This window comes from Brienomyrus brachyistius, chromosome 5, assembly GCF_023856365.1.
Source record: "Brienomyrus brachyistius isolate T26 chromosome 5, BBRACH_0.4, whole genome shotgun sequence".
NCBI classification, from domain to species: Eukaryota; Metazoa; Chordata; class Actinopteri; order Osteoglossiformes; family Mormyridae; genus Brienomyrus; species Brienomyrus brachyistius.
The window spans coordinates 7,128,922-7,148,624 of NC_064537.1; the positions used below are offsets into that span (position 1 = coordinate 7,128,922).

At 43.6% G+C, this 19,703-nt stretch overlaps 1 long non-coding RNA gene and 2 other non-coding genes across 3 annotated transcripts; 2 read left to right on the plus strand and 1 right to left on the minus strand.

Annotated features, from left to right (window-relative positions):
- The first annotated feature begins 1,594 nt into the window (after positions 1-1,594).
- On the plus strand, positions 1,595-1,705 carry trnal-caa (transfer RNA leucine (anticodon CAA)). Its single transcript has 2 exons — positions 1,595-1,632; positions 1,660-1,705. It is a non-coding gene; the product is annotated as a tRNA-Leu (tRNA).
- Positions 1,706-7,991: 6,286 nt separating this feature from the next.
- On the minus strand, positions 7,992-12,305 carry LOC125742021 (uncharacterized). The gene is made up of 3 exons (XR_007397979.1): positions 12,181-12,305; positions 9,904-11,788; positions 7,992-9,665 (listed from the first exon to the last, which is right to left on the minus strand). It is a non-coding gene; the product is annotated as an uncharacterized LOC125742021 (long non-coding RNA).
- On the plus strand, positions 10,056-10,166 carry trnal-caa (transfer RNA leucine (anticodon CAA)). Its single transcript has 2 exons — positions 10,056-10,093; positions 10,121-10,166. It is a non-coding gene; the product is annotated as a tRNA-Leu (tRNA).
- Positions 12,306-19,703: the final 7,398 nt, after the last annotated feature.

Below are 19,703 nucleotides of genomic sequence, written 5' to 3' on the forward strand. Positions count from 1 at the left end.
GACATCCAGTAAAAAGAAGCAAATATTGTAAATCATCGATTACAGAGATGAGGGTGGAACCTTCGATTTCTGTCATCATCCGGAAAGAAAACATAAAGATAGGTCTGTAATTCTGGCAAGCACAGTTTGTTGAGAGGCAAAGACTATTTAAGTATCTAGCAAAATTTCTTTCACGAAGTACATCATACATAGTTTGTCACTGAACATTGTATGTGCACTTTAAAGTTATCTATACTGTGTGTACTTTAAAAAAAAAAAATTACAAAATGCGGAATAAAAGGTTTGTTAAATACAAAAGCCTTGTACTGTCTTATGTATATTCTTTGGTTCCGGAACCATCCATCCATCCATCTAATTTGTGTAACAGCTTGTGCCATTCAGGGTCAAGGGGGATCCAGAGCCTATTCCTAAATCTATGGGTGCAAGGCAAGGAACAACCGAGGATGGAACACCAACCTGTCACAGGGCACGCTCACATCACACATACATGCAGTTTGGTAACTCCAGTTCCCCTCACCATGTTTTTGGACTGGGTGGGAGGGGGAGGACTAGAGTGCCCAGAGAAAACCCCAAGACAACACAGAGATTGCATGAAAACTCCACCTGCACAGTCATGGTGGGGACTCGAACCTTGTTGTGAGGCAACAGTGCTCACTGCTGTACCACCATGCTACCCCTGGTTCCTGAACGTACTGAAAATGAAATGAATTATTACTAGTAATAATTAATACAGGATGCAGTGAAGATATGTTTGCCAAATCTCTCAGGGTTGGTACTGTCTGGCCCAGCTCCTCGTGTATCTTCCCCGTTTGGCCAGTAGGTGTCGCTGGCCATCCTGTCCTCCTCTGTCTTTGAATCCTTTGCTCTCATGTGTTTCTCCTTGCTCCCAGACTGCTGCATAGCTCAGAGTTTCTTGCACGACATTTGTTGTCCTTAGTGATAAAGACAGAAAGTCAGATGATAATGGAGGAGAGGAACCAAAAACTCCAAAGCAGGAAGAAGAAAACCGTCTGGGGGTCCAACATCCCCCCCCGCCCGTGGGCCTACTTCCTAAAAGGAAGCTGTAAACTGTGGTGTAGGTCAATGCCAAAGTCCATCAGTGAGTCAGTTCTCCATGCTGGCCTGTGTGGGGTGGCAGACCGAAGGCTGCACTAACAATGTTACAGTTTGTACGTCGCGTCCATGATATCACTCCTTCATGGGCCTGGGAAATTAATGATTAAATTACTTGGATGAAAATTGTGGTTTTCATGCTCTATAAGTATTACATGTTCTATTAATAAATTATTAATGCATCTAGCCACTCGGCGATATGAAATATTAAATATAAATATACATATTTTTTAACTTGGTGAGGGGCGGCATGGTGGTGCAGTGGTTTAGGTGCAAGACAAATTTCCCCTTGGGGACAATAAAGTAAACCTTACCTCAGCTCAGCTCACCTCAGCTCATCTCACCTCACCTCACCTCACCTCAGTACCTTATCAGACACACCATCATGGAGACGGACATACTGTGGGTGTCCGATCAAATTGTCCATAGTCCATTGCACCAGGGGAGCTTCCACCCGCATGATCGACAGCTTACACGTATCGTCAGGATGGCCGAGCGGTCTAAGGCGCCAGGCGCAAGGTTCAATACCTTCCACAGAAATGGGTGTTCTGGTCTCCGAATGGAGGCGTGGGTTCGAATCCCACTTCTGACACAACCTTTTGGGGAGCAGTGTGTGGCTCTGTGGGCTAAGCCTGTGTGCCTGTAATCAGAAGGTCGCAGGTTCAAACCCAGCCTCAGCCTGTGGGTCCTTGAGCAAGGGCCCTTAACCCCCAGCTCCCTGGGAAGTTGTAGGAGGCGTAAAGACAATTTCCCTACGGGGATCAATAAAGTATCGATTATTATTATTATTACTCCCAAGTGGGTATGACTAGATGATGTTGAAGGCACTGCAGAACATCTAAGACCAGTTTACAGTAAGTGAATGTTCCAAATGAACTCAGACCCCCTAAAAGCGAATCGACTTCAGACCAACTCAATAGAAATAGTAAGTTGGCTGATGATGAGTAACAGAAAGGGCGCCCAGATCACTTTGCTTTTCTCTCCGTGCCTTTTGGCTACTTCGAGAGACCAGGCAGTGCAGGTGTCACACCTGTAAGAAAATTACTACGAATCCTTAAGATAGATCACACTAACTTATAATAACCTTCATTAGTCAAATGAGATTAAAAAATGTATCCCAGTGGAAGGAGGCACATTGAAAATCCTTTCCTGGATAGACAAGCTAAAGGGGATCAAGCAATGACCTAACCAGGACCTGTCAGGAAGGTCTTCATGCTGTGTGAAGTCAGGCCAATGGCCTGTAATGAAATGGGGCACTAGGACATGCCTTACTGGGCTCAGGAACCAGACAATGTTTTCCACAGTCTTGGCACCTTCTTCAGACTAAGGCTCAAGTTTAAGATACTCTGCAATACTGTGCTGTGCAAACCGGGTACTGAGTATCCAAGGACTAAGACCATCGGGGCCTGTTTTCCTGGGCGCAACTCTCTCTTCATTAAGTCCTTGAAAATGATGGGACAGCAGGTGACAAAAGCAAGAATAGGGTGGGAAGGAGCTGGTGAAAGTGAAATGGAAATAAGTCATGAGTTGACCCAGGCCGTCGAGCTTCTACTTTCATAGTAGTTTCAGCATCACAGATGACTTCCTCATTCTCACGACTGTACATGACGGCTGGCTTGTCTGCAAAACAACTGTGCACCTTTCTCATAAGTCATAACCATTCTATGCGACGTTTATCAGTGCCTCACTTCTGCAAGGCACAGTGGCAATCCCCTCAGACACTGGCCTCTACCCCAATTCCATCACCCCAGGAGTACAAAGGAGAGGCACCGTAATCAGGCACCTGTAATAGCGAGATCAGTTATGGTGCCACCACAGGACCCCTCAAATGCAGGTAGGAGGATGCTGTACAGCTCAACCCGGGCTTGCAGCATCGTAGTAGCTTCTGCTCTGCTTCATGACATGGCTCAGCGAAAACGACCTTCCAGTCCCCAACCAACATGATCTTCAGGAAGAAGATCTGGACATACATCCCTATACAGCTAACAGACCTGTGGCACTCCATGCGGACATGACGTGTTGCTTAGGGAAACAGCAACGTTGTATCTTTTAATGACCTTCTTTAAGGAAGCCCACATTTCTCCCAATACCCCCTTTAATTTCCCTCTGGTCCCTTACTGGTCCCTCACCGTAGTGATGTGCTTTTGTGTCTGCAGAGTCGTACCTGTGGGGAGACGGCCACTGCTGCCACTGTGTATTTCCTGAGCAAGTTCACTAATGGAAAAAAGAATTGCCCATTTCACAACGAAACCATTAAATTATTTGGTCACCTTTTGTTAACTCGTAATTATTTGCATCTTTCTTTCAGAAGCAAAATGCCTTTGCCACTGCAGTGTCAGGGTTATAGTTTACATTTTTTTCAGTTTTTGTTTTTTTTAGCTTTCTATCTTGTTGTTCAGTCTTAGTTCAGTTGCAGTCTCTTTTAAAAGTGTACAAGTAGTTTTAGTCTGGTTTTAATATTATGAAAAATGCTAGTTTTAGTTAAGTTTTCATTTACTTTCAGTTTTCAGCTCCATGTTTTGATACCATACTGGAAATGATGGACATACATTCACTCTGCACCTGCACCAGTTAAGGAAAAGGTGGGAAGCATTTTATTTTCTTACCTTAACATTCCCTTCCAAGCCCCTCACTTCTTTCCTGCAACAAAATAACGTTTTTATAGCCATGAAGGACCTGGGTTATTGATACTCCAATTCCCTGATTACAATATGCACACGCCGGATGGGATTTGGCACTTTTGATTTAAGGAAGGGGGCGGCATGGTGGTGCAGTGGTTAGCACTGTTTCCTCACACTTCTGGATCCCAGGTTCGAGTCTCCGCCTGGGTCACATGTGTGTGGAGTTTGCATGTTCTCCCCATGTCGTTGTGGGGTTTCCTCCGGGTACTCCGGATTCCCCTCACAGTCCAAAAACATGCTGAGGCTAATTGGAGTTACTAAATTGCCCATAGGTGTGCATGTGTGAGTGAATGGTGTGTGAGTGTGCCCTACGATGGGCTGGCCCCCCATCCTGGGTTGTTCCCTGCCTCGTGCCCATTGCTTCCCAGATAGGCTCCGGATCCCCCGCGACCCAGTAGGATAAGCGGTTTGGAAAATGGATGGAATGAAATGGTGGAATGAGGCACATTAAAAAATCCATTCCTGGATAGACAAGCTAAAGGGGATCAAGCAATGACCTACTGTAACCAGGACCTGTCAGGAAGGTCTTTATGCTGTGTGAAGTCAGGCCAATGGCCTGTAATGAAATGGGGCACTAGGACATGCCTTACTGGGCTCAGGAACCAGACAATGTTTTCCACAGTCTTGGCACCTTCTTCAGACTAAGGCTCAAGTTTAAGATACTCTGCAATACTGTGCTGTGCAAACCAGGTACTGAGTATCCAAGGACTAAGACCATCGGGGCCTGTTTTCCTGGGCGCAACTCTCTCTTCATTAAGTCCTTGAAAATGATGGGACAGCAGGTGACAAAAGCAAGAATAGGGTGGGAAGGAGCTGGTGAAAGTGAAATGGAAATAAGTCATGAGTTGACCCAGGCCGTCGAGCTTCTACTTTCATAGTAGTTTCAGCATCACAGATGACTTCCTCATTCTCACGACTGTACATGATGGCTGGCTTGTCTGCAAAACAACTGAGCACCTTTCTCATAAGTCACAACCATTCTATGCGACGTTTATCAGTGCCTCACTTCTGCAAGGCACAGTGGCAATCCCCTCAGACACTGGGCTCTACTAGATGCCACTAGATGGCACTTCTTATGCAGGTGGTATAGAGTAGAGTACAATACAGCATGCAGTGGGAGAATGAATCCTCTTGAGGGGAAGCTAATAACATTTCAGCATGTGTGCTCTCTCTGCTGTGTGTGCTTTATCACGTGTCTGTAAAAATGCCGTAAATTGAGCGCACATTACAGACTTCATAGCATAAGAAATTAAGTGATTTGAACAAACTTCGGACAAACAGGTATAACACAGCAAATTTACTATCAAAGTCCTGCATTCAGTTTTTCGATTAAAAGGCCACATTGTTTATTACGTTTGTTTTACATTTATATCACCACAAAATCAGCCTATAATCGTTCAAAACAGTGCAGATTCATATGCTGTAAAAATGTACTTAGCATTTCAATAATCATATTATAATCACATATCACATCATATATATGTATAATCACATTCTATAATAGTCACTTGTTGAAAACAATGTTGTTGCAGTTTGCAACTCAAGGCTGTTCATTTATATAGAGTACGTATAAGAGAATAAAGCAATGTTAATTGTATTGTTAATTTGTTTCGTTTTGTCTCTTAAATAAAAGGATCGATAAGAATTAGTTGTAAGTGCTGTGTGTTAGTTTCTGCTTCTGGTTCACTGGTGTTCCCTGTTAGTTTCGTCCCTTGTTGTTCTCCCTGTATTTAGATCAGCCCTTGTTCCTTCTTGTTTAACCACCCTACCTTCCTTTGTTTTGACCCCATGTGGTCCTTTGTTTCTGGTTCAATGAGTGTTAGGAGTAAAGTCCTCATTCGTGCCTGACAGCTGCTGTATGCTTCGTCACCCGCTTCCTGTGTCCTGATGTGACAATAACATTCTATTAACGTTACAGTAAAAATGCTCTCTACTGAGGTTGGGATACTTTGGCAAAAGTGCTACCAAAGTTCCCTGTTAAGTTTCTCAAGTTTGTTTGTATTAACGCGTAAGTTCATGTCTTGAGAACGTTTCTGAAGTTGAAGAAACGTCAGTTGTATAATGTTGTAGCAGAACGTTGTAGGACCCTAATGGAGACATTGGATGTTCTGGGCACATTCCTGTTAGCTCGATTAGATCTTGAGTACAACCTTAACTTAAAAAACACATCGCCACCTTCTAAGCATTTATAATCTGCAGCGGGATATAGATTGTATTAGGGTTGCTTTCATGAAGTAAAACAGAAGAACAACATTTTTCTTCCATAATTCATTGTGTATTTAGTTTGTATTGTATTGGACATCACAGATTTAGTTTCGTTTTTGATTTTCTGTTTTTATTTCTAAGAAGAATATTTTTTTGCTAACATTTTTAATTTTCCTGACAGTTTTTGTTGACAACAATAACCATAATAAGTATCTCCCGAATGCTCCAGCACAACATCCCCTATTATAACTGCCATATGTATGTCAAACACCGAGGGCAAACATGTGGGTTTGCTGCCAACAGTTGCATTCACAGTGGGCCTGAGAGAAGTAAGTGGTTTTTCACCTCTGTCTTCAAATCTGACCACTTCTTCTTTGGTACCTTGCACTCGGTAAAGCTGATGGACTTAACCCCAGTATGCTGCCACTCAACATACTTTTTCTCTTTTGCTATACCTGTGCTTAGGCTCACAAATGTGACATTTTTCATGTTTCTATACCTCTGACAGGAGGGCCTCTACCTTGACCCCCTGCAGTTCGCATACCAGTCTGGAATCGGGGTGGAGGATGCTGTCATCTACATGTTGCAACGAACCCTCTCTCACCTAGAGCAGGCAGGGAGCACTGTGAGAGTCATGTTTTTTGATTTCTCCAGTGCTTTCAACACTATCCAACCTGCACTACTGAGGGGGAAGCTGGTGGGAGCCGGTGTAGGCAAGCAGCTGACTGCATGGACCATCGACTACCTAACCAACAGACCGCAGTATGTGAGGCTCCACAACTGTGTGTCCGAGAGGGTTATCTGCAGCACAGGCGCGCCGCAGGGCACGGTTCTATCACTCTTCCTGTTCAGCACGTACACTTCTGACTTCCGTTATAATTCGGACCTGTGTCACCTACAGAAGTTCTCGGATGATACGGCCATCATCGGATGCGTATCAGACAGGACCGATCATGAATACAGGGGGGTCATCAGTGACTTTGTCGGCTGGTGTGAGACTAATGCTCTCCAAATCAACGCCAGCAAGACGAAGGAGATGGTCATAGATTTTAGGAGGAAGGCACCCCCTCCAACACCGGTGAGCATCCAGGGAACAGTCATTGAGGTAGTGGACTCTTACAAGTACCAGGGTGTTCACCTCAACAATAAACTGGACTGGGCTACAAATACGGACGTCCTGTATAAGAAGGGCCAGAGTCGACTCTACCTGGTGAGGAGACTGAGGACCTTTGGAGTAAGCAGGACCCTGTTAAGGACATTCTACGACTCTGTGGTGGCATCCGCCCTTTGCTATGCAGTGGCCTGCTGGGGGAGCGGATGCACGGAAAGGGACAGAAGCAAAACTGACAAACTGGTGCGGAGGTCAAGCTCTGTGCTGGGATGCCCTCTGGAGACTGTGGAGGTGGTGGGTGAGAGGAGGATGTTAGCGAAGCTGACATCCATCATGAACAACCCTCATCACCCCCTGCATGAGACTGTGAGTGCGCTGAGCAGCTCCTTCAGTCAGTGACCGATACACCCTCGCTGCAGGAAGGAGCGCTTTCGTAGATCAGTCATCCCAACAGCAGTTAGACTCTATAACACAATGATGTCATGAGTCACCAGAGACTACCTCTAAGGTCACCATTACCTACCACTTCATACAAAACGTACCTTGTAGAGGTATGGGCATGTGCATGTATATGTGTATGTTTATGGTATGCATCGATAGTTTATGTATATGTAGAGGCATATCTGTATATAATGTATGTATGTATGTATGTATGTATGTATGGATGTAGGTGCATAGAACGGGTGTATATATGTACATGCCAATACCCAGCACTACCTCAGTAGTAAATTGTAGATATAGTAGTTAAATAGTTGATATTTATTACTACTTGCACTTTCCACAACCCACTACCCATATTCCATACGGTATGGGTGCACATAGGCATTATTATTTATTATTATTATTATTTGCTCTATCTTTTTATATTATTTTTATTTTTTATTCTTATTCTTGTATTTTTTTATATTCTTTACTCTTGTAAACTCTCTGTTGCTGGCTGTCTGGAGCTGCGTTAACACGCAAATTTCCCCACTGTGGGATCAATAAAGTCCTATCTATCTATCTATCTATCTATCTATCTATCTATCTATCTATCTATCTATCTATCTATCTATCTATCTATCTATCTATCTATCTATCTATCTATCTATCTATCTAAAAAATACAAAGTTTATTCCAGAATTCCTTCATTATCCCAGAGGAAATTGCTTGTAATGGAGAGCTAAAAAACCAAAAACTGAAAAAATATACAGCACAGAGCAGAGCTACGCTACCGCAATATGAATGCAATTGATCTTGTCACTCACTTGGGTGAATTCTTGCTTGGTTATGACACGGACTTCAACACTGGTAACTTGAAAAACTTTCCTACAAACTTTCCCATTTCATATGGAGTTTCTATGTACAGTAAGACATCCAGTAAAAAGAAGCAAATATTGTAAATCATCGATTACAGAGATGAGGGTGGAACCTTCGATTTCTGTCATCATCCGGAAAGAAAACATAAAGATAGGTCTGTAATTCTGGCAAGCACAGTTTGTTGAGAGGCAAAGACTATTTAAGTATCTAGCAAAATTTCTTTCACGAAGTACATCATACATAGTTTGTCACTGAACATTGTATGTGCACTTTAAAGTTATCTATACTGTGTGTACTTTAAAAAAAAAAAATTACAAAATGCGGAATAAAAGGTTTGTTAAATACAAAAGCCTTGTACTGTCTTATGTATATTCTTTGGTTCCGGAACCATCCATCCATCCATCTAATTTGTGTAACAGCTTGTGCCATTCAGGGTCAAGGGGGATCCAGAGCCTATTCCTAAATCTATGGGTGCAAGGCAAGGAACAACCGAGGATGGAACACCAACCTGTCACAGGGCACGCTCACATCACACATACATGCAGTTTGGTAACTCCAGTTCCCCTCACCATGTTTTTGGACTGGGTGGGAGGGGGAGGACTAGAGTGCCCAGAGAAAACCCCAAGACAACACAGAGATTGCATGAAAACTCCACCTGCACAGTCATGGTGGGGACTCGAACCTTGTTGTGAGGCAACAGTGCTCACTGCTGTACCACCATGCTACCCCTGGTTCCTGAACGTACTGAAAATGAAATGAATTATTACTAGTAATAATTAATACAGGATGCAGTGAAGATATGTTTGCCAAATCTCTCAGGGTTGGTACTGTCTGGCCCAGCTCCTCGTGTATCTTCCCCGTTTGGCCAGTAGGTGTCGCTGGCCATCCTGTCCTCCTCTGTCTTTGAATCCTTTGCTCTCATGTGTTTCTCCTTGCTCCCAGACTGCTGCATAGCTCAGAGTTTCTTGCACGACATTTGTTGTCCTTAGTGATAAAGACAGAAAGTCAGATGATAATGGAGGAGAGGAACCAAAAACTCCAAAGCAGGAAGAAGAAAACCGTCTGGGGGTCCAACATCCCCCCCCGCCCGTGGGCCTACTTCCTAAAAGGAAGCTGTAAACTGTGGTGTAGGTCAATGCCAAAGTCCATCAGTGAGTCAGTTCTCCATGCTGGCCTGTGTGGGGTGGCAGACCGAAGGCTGCACTAACAATGTTACAGTTTGTACGTCGCGTCCATGATATCACTCCTTCATGGGCCTGGGAAATTAATGATTAAATTACTTGGATGAAAATTGTGGTTTTCATGCTCTATAAGTATTACATGTTCTATTAATAAATTATTAATGCATCTAGCCACTCGGCGATATGAAATATTAAATATAAATATACATATTTTTTAACTTGGTGAGGGGCGGCATGGTGGTGCAGTGGTTTAGGTGCAAGACAAATTTCCCCTTGGGGACAATAAAGTAAACCTTACCTCAGCTCAGCTCACCTCAGCTCATCTCACCTCACCTCACCTCACCTCAGTACCTTATCAGACACACCATCATGGAGACGGACATACTGTGGGTGTCCGATCAAATTGTCCATAGTCCATTGCACCAGGGGAGCTTCCACCCGCATGATCGACAGCTTACACGTATCGTCAGGATGGCCGAGCGGTCTAAGGCGCCAGGCGCAAGGTTCAATACCTTCCACAGAAATGGGTGTTCTGGTCTCCGAATGGAGGCGTGGGTTCGAATCCCACTTCTGACACAACCTTTTGGGGAGCAGTGTGTGGCTCTGTGGGCTAAGCCTGTGTGCCTGTAATCAGAAGGTCGCAGGTTCAAACCCAGCCTCAGCCTGTGGGTCCTTGAGCAAGGGCCCTTAACCCCCAGCTCCCTGGGAAGTTGTAGGAGGCGTAAAGACAATTTCCCTACGGGGATCAATAAAGTATCGATTATTATTATTATTACTCCCAAGTGGGTATGACTAGATGATGTTGAAGGCACTGCAGAACATCTAAGACCAGTTTACAGTAAGTGAATGTTCCAAATGAACTCAGACCCCCTAAAAGCGAATCGACTTCAGACCAACTCAATAGAAATAGTAAGTTGGCTGATGATGAGTAACAGAAAGGGCGCCCAGATCACTTTGCTTTTCTCTCCGTGCCTTTTGGCTACTTCGAGAGACCAGGCAGTGCAGGTGTCACACCTGTAAGAAAATTACTACGAATCCTTAAGATAGATCACACTAACTTATAATAACCTTCATTAGTCAAATGAGATTAAAAAATGTATCCCAGTGGAAGGAGGCACATTGAAAATCCTTTCCTGGATAGACAAGCTAAAGGGGATCAAGCAATGACCTAACCAGGACCTGTCAGGAAGGTCTTCATGCTGTGTGAAGTCAGGCCAATGGCCTGTAATGAAATGGGGCACTAGGACATGCCTTACTGGGCTCAGGAACCAGACAATGTTTTCCACAGTCTTGGCACCTTCTTCAGACTAAGGCTCAAGTTTAAGATACTCTGCAATACTGTGCTGTGCAAACCGGGTACTGAGTATCCAAGGACTAAGACCATCGGGGCCTGTTTTCCTGGGCGCAACTCTCTCTTCATTAAGTCCTTGAAAATGATGGGACAGCAGGTGACAAAAGCAAGAATAGGGTGGGAAGGAGCTGGTGAAAGTGAAATGGAAATAAGTCATGAGTTGACCCAGGCCGTCGAGCTTCTACTTTCATAGTAGTTTCAGCATCACAGATGACTTCCTCATTCTCACGACTGTACATGACGGCTGGCTTGTCTGCAAAACAACTGTGCACCTTTCTCATAAGTCATAACCATTCTATGCGACGTTTATCAGTGCCTCACTTCTGCAAGGCACAGTGGCAATCCCCTCAGACACTGGCCTCTACCCCAATTCCATCACCCCAGGAGTACAAAGGAGAGGCACCGTAATCAGGCACCTGTAATAGCGAGATCAGTTATGGTGCCACCACAGGACCCCTCAAATGCAGGTAGGAGGATGCTGTACAGCTCAACCCGGGCTTGCAGCATCGTAGTAGCTTCTGCTCTGCTTCATGACATGGCTCAGCGAAAACGACCTTCCAGTCCCCAACCAACATGATCTTCAGGAAGAAGATCTGGACATACATCCCTATACAGCTAACAGACCTGTGGCACTCCATGCGGACATGACGTGTTGCTTAGGGAAACAGCAACGTTGTATCTTTTAATGACCTTCTTTAAGGAAGCCCACATTTCTCCCAATACCCCCTTTAATTTCCCTCTGGTCCCTTACTGGTCCCTCACCGTAGTGATGTGCTTTTGTGTCTGCAGAGTCGTACCTGTGGGGAGACGGCCACTGCTGCCACTGTGTATTTCCTGAGCAAGTTCACTAATGGAAAAAAGAATTGCCCATTTCACAACGAAACCATTAAATTATTTGGTCACCTTTTGTTAACTCGTAATTATTTGCATCTTTCTTTCAGAAGCAAAATGCCTTTGCCACTGCAGTGTCAGGGTTATAGTTTACATTTTTTTCAGTTTTTGTTTTTTTTAGCTTTCTATCTTGTTGTTCAGTCTTAGTTCAGTTGCAGTCTCTTTTAAAAGTGTACAAGTAGTTTTAGTCTGGTTTTAATATTATGAAAAATGCTAGTTTTAGTTAAGTTTTCATTTACTTTCAGTTTTCAGCTCCATGTTTTGATACCATACTGGAAATGATGGACATACATTCACTCTGCACCTGCACCAGTTAAGGAAAAGGTGGGAAGCATTTTATTTTCTTACCTTAACATTCCCTTCCAAGCCCCTCACTTCTTTCCTGCAACAAAATAACGTTTTTATAGCCATGAAGGACCTGGGTTATTGATACTCCAATTCCCTGATTACAATATGCACACGCCGGATGGGATTTGGCACTTTTGATTTAAGGAAGGGGGCGGCATGGTGGTGCAGTGGTTAGCACTGTTTCCTCACACTTCTGGATCCCAGGTTCGAGTCTCCGCCTGGGTCACATGTGTGTGGAGTTTGCATGTTCTCCCCATGTCGTTGTGGGGTTTCCTCCGGGTACTCCGGATTCCCCTCACAGTCCAAAAACATGCTGAGGCTAATTGGAGTTACTAAATTGCCCATAGGTGTGCATGTGTGAGTGAATGGTGTGTGAGTGTGCCCTACGATGGGCTGGCCCCCCATCCTGGGTTGTTCCCTGCCTCGTGCCCATTGCTTCCCAGATAGGCTCCGGATCCCCCGCGACCCAGTAGGATAAGCGGTTTGGAAAATGGATGGAATGAAATGGTGGAATGAGGCACATTAAAAAATCCATTCCTGGATAGACAAGCTAAAGGGGATCAAGCAATGACCTACTGTAACCAGGACCTGTCAGGAAGGTCTTTATGCTGTGTGAAGTCAGGCCAATGGCCTGTAATGAAATGGGGCACTAGGACATGCCTTACTGGGCTCAGGAACCAGACAATGTTTTCCACAGTCTTGGCACCTTCTTCAGACTAAGGCTCAAGTTTAAGATACTCTGCAATACTGTGCTGTGCAAACCAGGTACTGAGTATCCAAGGACTAAGACCATCGGGGCCTGTTTTCCTGGGCGCAACTCTCTCTTCATTAAGTCCTTGAAAATGATGGGACAGCAGGTGACAAAAGCAAGAATAGGGTGGGAAGGAGCTGGTGAAAGTGAAATGGAAATAAGTCATGAGTTGACCCAGGCCGTCGAGCTTCTACTTTCATAGTAGTTTCAGCATCACAGATGACTTCCTCATTCTCACGACTGTACATGATGGCTGGCTTGTCTGCAAAACAACTGAGCACCTTTCTCATAAGTCACAACCATTCTATGCGACGTTTATCAGTGCCTCACTTCTGCAAGGCACAGTGGCAATCCCCTCAGACACTGGGCTCTACCCCAATTCCTTCACCCCAGGAGTACAAAGGAGAGGCACCGTAATCAGGCACCTGTATTAGCGAGATCAGTTATGGTGCCACCACAGGACCCCTCAAATGCAGGTAGGAGGATGCTGTACAGCTCAACCCGGGCTTGCAGCATCGTAGTAGCTTCTGCTCTGCTTCATAACATGGCTCAGCGAAAACGACCTTCCAGTCCCCAACCAACATGATCTTCAGGAAGAAGATCTGTACATACATCCCTATACAGCTAACAGACCTGTGGCACTTCATGCGGACATGACGTGTTGCTTAGGGAAACAGCAACGTTGTATCTTTTAATGACCTTCTTTAAGGAAGCCCACATTTCTCGCAATACTCAGGGACGGATTACGGACCGGGCCAGCGGGGCCGCTGCCCAGGGGCCCTTGGGGTGCAGGGGGCCTGTGGGGCCCCTAGCCCGAAACAATTTGCAACGCTTATCAACAATGTATTTTCGTTTGTCTATTTTAGAGGGCCTACATTCTTTGATCCTCTGCCTACAAGGGGCCCTGACCCTATAGGGAGGGCGTTTGGCTGCCAAGGGCCCTTGAATTGTGGTGGTTGTGGTGCTGGTGCTGGTGGGCCCTCGCGAACGTTTTGCCCTGGGGCCCACACAACCCATAATCCGTCCCTGCCAATACCCCCTTTAATTTCCCTCTGGTCCCTTACTGGTCCCTCACCGTAGTGATGTGCTTTTGTGTCTGCAGAGTCGTACCTGTGGGGAGACGGCCACTGCTGCCACTGTGTATTTCCTGAGCAAGTTCACTAATGGAAAAAAGAATTGCCCATTTCACAACGAAACCATTAAATTATTTGGTCACCTTTTGTTAACTCGTAATTATTTGCATCTTTCTTTCAGAAGCAAAATGCCTTTGCCACTGCAGTATCAGTGTCACGATCAGCGCTGGTTAGCGGGTGATCGCTTGGGCAGGTAAACGGGCAAGGAGCAGGCAAGCAGGCGAAGTCGGGGAAAACGGGGATTTATTAAAAGGATCGGGTAAACGGGACGGGCAGGACGGATCACAAGCACTGACATTAACAACATCAATGACGGACAGGGAACCAACGCAAGACACGGACTGAAATACGCAAGACTGGGCTAACATAATCAGACACAGCTGGGTACGATCAGGGAAGCACACGTGGATAATCAGGGGGCGTGGCACACACGAGGATCGTACGAGCTGGGCGTGACAGTCAGGGTTATAGTTTACATTTTTTCAGTTTTTGTTTTTTTTAGCTTTCCATCTTGTTGTTCAGTCTTAGTGCAGTTGCAGTCTCTTTTAAAAGTGTACAAGTGGTTTTAGTCTGGTTTTAATATTATGAAAAGTTTTTATTTACTTTCAGTTTTCAGCTCCCAGGTTCGAGTCTCCACCTGGGTCACATGTGTGTGGAGTTTGCATGTTCTCCTCATGTCGTCGTGGGGTTTTCTCTGGGTACTCCGGTTTCCCCCCACAGTCCAAAGACATGCTGAGGCTAATTGGACTTGCTAAATTGCCCACAGGAGTGCATGTGTGTGTGACTGGTGTGTGAGTGTGCCCTGTGATGGGCTGGCCCCCCATCCAGGGTTGTTCCCTGCCTCATGCCCATTAGGCTCCGGACCCCCGCAACCCAGTAGGATACGCGGTTTGGAAAATGGATGAATGGATGGATGGATTAAAGGAAAGAGTAACTAATCTAATCAAATCACTTTTAGTGTTACATGACTATAATGAGTAAACTTGGGACTTTAGGTTCCCACCCAGCAGTGCAATACACTAAATAGATACAAACTGCACAAAAAGCAATAACTGTATGTAGGGAGTTGGAAAAAAAACAGTAAGAATGATTAAGAAAATCATGAGGGATTAAAAAGGTTTAAGTGAGACGAAGAGAAAATTGGCACCCATATTAATCTGCTTATTTAATTTAATGATTTATTCACTCATTCGATTTCATTGCAGTTTAAATGAGTATAACGCTATTCCCCACCCAGGCCACTAGATGGCACTTCTTATGCAGGTGGTATAGAGTAGAGTACAATACAGCATGCAGTGGGAGAATGAATCCTCTTGAGGGGAAGCTAATAACATTTCAGCATGTGTGCTCTCTCTGCTGTGTGTGCTTTATCACGTGTCTGTAAAAATGCCGTAAATTGAGCGCACATTACAGACTTCATAGCATAAGAAATTAAGTGATTTGAACAAACTTCGGACAAACAGGTATAACACAGCAAATTTACTATCAAAGTCCTGCATTCAGTTTTTCGATTAAAAGGCCACATTGTTTATTACGTTTGTTTTACATTTATATCACCACAAAATCAGCCTATAATCGTTCAAAACAGTGCAGATTCATATGCTGTAAAAATGTACTTAGCATTTCAATAATCATATTATAATCAGATATCACATCATATATATGTATAATCACATTCTATAATAGTCACTTGTTGAAAACAATGTTGTTGCAGTTTGCAACTCAAGGCTGTTCATTTATATAGAGTACGTATAAGAGAATAAAGCAATGTTAATTGTATTGTTAATTTGTTTCGTTTTGTCTCTTAAATAAAAGGATCGATAAGAATTAGTTGTAAGTGCTGTGTGTTAGTTTCTGCTTCTGGTTCACTGGTGTTCCCTGTTAGTTTCGTCCCTTGTTGTTCTCCCTGTATTTAGATCAGCCCTTGTTCCTTCTTGTTTAACCACCCTACCTTCCTTTGTTTTGACCCCATGTGGTCCTTTGTTTCTGGTTCAATGAGTGTTAGGAGTAAAGTCCTCATTCGTGCCTGACAGCTGCTGTATGCTTCGTCACCCGCTTCCTGTGTCCTGATGTGACAATAACATTCTATTAACGTTACAGTAAAAATGCTCTCTACTGAGGTTGGGATACTTTGGCAAAAGTGCTACCAAAGTTCCCTGTTAAGTTTCTCAAGTTTGTTTGTATTAACGCGTAAGTTCATGTCTTGAGAACGTTTCTGAAGTTGAAGAAACGTCAGTTGTATAATGTTGTAGCAGAACGTTGTAGGACCCTAATGGAGACGTTGGATGTTCTGGGCACATTCCTGTTAGCTCGATTAGATCTTGAGTACAACCTTAACTTAAAAAACACATCGCCACCTTCTAAGCATTTATAATCTGCAGCGGGATATAGATTGTATTAGGGTTGCTTTCATGAAGTAAAACAGAAGAACAACATTTTTCTTCCATAATTCATTGTATATTTAGTTTGTATTGTATTGGACATCACAGATTTAGTTTCGTTTTTGATTTTCTGTTTTTATTTCTAAGAAGAATATTTTTTTGCTAACATTTTTAATTTTCCTGACAGTTTTTGTTGACAACAATAACCATAATAAGTATCTCCCGAATGCTCCAGCACAACATCCCCTATTATAACTGCCATATGTATGTCAAACACCGAGGGCAAACATGTGGGTTTGCTGCCAACAGTTGCATTCACAGTGGGCCTGAGAGAAGTAAGTGGTTTTTCACCTCTGTCTTCAAATCTGACCACTTCTTCTTTGGTACCTTGCACTCGGTAAAGCTGATGGACTTAACCCCAGTATGCTGCCACTCAACATACTTTTTCTCTTTTGCTATACCTGTGCTTAGGCTCACAAATGTGACATTTTTCATGTTTCTATACCTCTGACAGGAGGGCCTCTACCTTGCATTGCTCATAATTTCTCTTCTTGGTTTGCTTATCTTTTGTCAGCATCGTCAGAAATTTCAGCTAGAAGGATTTGGTTTGCATATCATATGAACACGTATTTGTTCATTTAAATGGACCATTTGTTTGGTACCCCAGCGGCATTACTGTAGGTAACAGGCTCTATACCACGTAAGAGAAAATGCATGCATGTAATTACAGCATGTATTTCCACAGTGTGAGGGCTTTTTCCTGAAAAGTGATTAAATTAAAAGTTATTGTGTCATGTATACCTACATACCTTTAGTATGTGATAAAATTGTGAAAAGAAATGATTTATTGTTATTTTGCTAAGATATGCTAAAATAGCCTGGACGTATTTTTTGGTAGCCATAAAAAAAACCATAAATCATTACATCATAGTCATGTTTCAAACGAATTGTTTTACTTTAATTAGAATCATTGCTGTCGTCAATTTTTTATCGTACGTTCAGCATATTTAAAGGGAGAGATTCTTGCCACTGTGTAGTCTGGTATCTATGTGTGCACCATACTCAACATGGACCAGAGAAAGTAAAGGAGAGAGCAGAAAGAAGATTATAGGTAACCATATTAAAGGTAAAGGCTTTAAGGTAAGCATATTAAAGGTAAAGACTTTAAGGTAACCATATCAAAGGTAAAGACTTTAAGGTAAACATATTAAAGGTAAAGGCTTTAAGGTAACCATATCAAAGGTAAAGGCTTTAAGGTAACCATATCATAATTATTGATACTTTATTGATCCCTTATTGATACTTCATTGAAATTGTTTTTACGCCTCCCACAACTTCCTCTTTTTTCATAGAGGAAGTTGTCTGCGAAGGGCTGCCACCCGCAGCGGCGCCCAGGGAGCTGGGGGTTAAGGGCCTCGCTCAAGGACCCACAGGCTGAGGCTGGGTTTGAACCTGCATCCTTCTGATTATAAGCACACAGGCTTAGCCCACAGAGCCACATGCTGCTCCCCTTATAGACAGCCATATTAAAGGTAAAGGCTGTAAGGTAACCATATTAAAGGTAAAGGCTGTAAGGTAACCATATTAAAGGTAAAGGCTATAAGACCATCTCCAAGCAGCATCATGATCCTCTGACCACAGCTACAAATATTATTTACAAGTATAAGGTTCGTGGGACTGCAGCCATCCTCCCAGGACACGGACGCAAGAGGAAACAATGAAGTCTCAAGGCATCCAGGAGCAAAACATACCACCCAGTGTCAGAAAGCTCAGCCTCAGTCGCAGGTCATAGGTTCTCCAACAGGATAATGACCCAAAACACAAAGCTCAAGCTACTCAAGAATGGCTGGTAAAAAAACGTCGGCCTATTCCTGAATTCTCTGTTTTCATTCTTAAGATTTTTGCAGTAAGGAACTCGTACTTTTGGAGAGCTTGCAATGTAGACACACATACTATATCCAAAGCCTGAAGTTCAAGTTTTGGATGCTCAGTTAGCTGTCCTTGCCAGTACTGAAGTGGTGTAACAGCACCGATTAGACACCGATTAGAATGATTAGACTAAACTGTTAGTGCTGCTATAGATGATTTGTCTGTTTTCATGCTTAAGATCTTTGTAGCAAGGAACTAATACTTTTGGAGAGCTGTGGGGGCACTTCCAGGGGCTGGAGGTCGGCTGTATGCACTGGCCTCTGAGGAGGCTGACATCTGCCTGCATTTTGTTACTCGGCTGAGGACAAACGTCTCTGCTGCTCCCTTTAGAGGCACCATCTCTGGAGATGTAAGAGCTCAGGGAACACTTGGGTCCAAGAGAATTGCTGCAAAAGGCGTTGAATCAAACTTGTCACGTGTGGGGATCCAGTGGACCAGCAAAGCGTTGACGCATTGATCTGAGCAGCACTTGAGCAATTTGCATCTCCACCCTGAAAGACTACAGATATGCTTCCAAATTCAGCAAAACCGGTACCACCCCTTGACAGTGCAGCTCTATCACCCATGGATGAGGCAGGGCCTTCAGAAATAGCTAAGATACTTTTATGGTTGCATGTATTTGGCTGCAACAAGTAGTATGTGTCATACACCACAGGAGACCAACAAGTGAATGCTGCTGAAAACTAATTGTGTCAGACACATCAGTGGGTTTATAAAGCACATATTTAGTAAGAGTGATATTTTATTTCTTTGTAGCTGAAGCTTATATGACTTCGGAATGATTCTTCGTCCCTGGCATGACCTGCCTGCACATACTTTATGTAAACATAACGAGATCATTCCGTTTGTCTATCAAGGTTAATAATTAAATTGGAGTCTCTGCGTATCCTGTGTGGATCCATTTGCTTCAGTTACACTTCTCAACCACTAGGGGCTTGTGTGTACCCATGGATGGGAGTATACGCACATATTTAAGCACAGAAGTAAGTTAATACATGCCATTCTATACATAAATTATGCATAGTTCACACTAAAGATGAGCGAAATGGCTCTTTATTGGGACACAGTTCACGTGATTCAATTCACCTAAAAGATTCGTTATGATTCATTCACCAACTCGTTCATGGCACTTCCTGTTTGCATAAAATGGATCTGAAAAACTTTCGATGTGTCAAAAGGAATCACCTAAATATCACCGATAAGTCATGTGAATAAAATAATATTTGCTATTGAATTGTAGTTTGTCTTGGCAGCATTATACCTTTGTTACTCAGGTTTTTAAAAAACGCAAACCTAACAGCTCATCACATAATCAATTAGACCGAACAT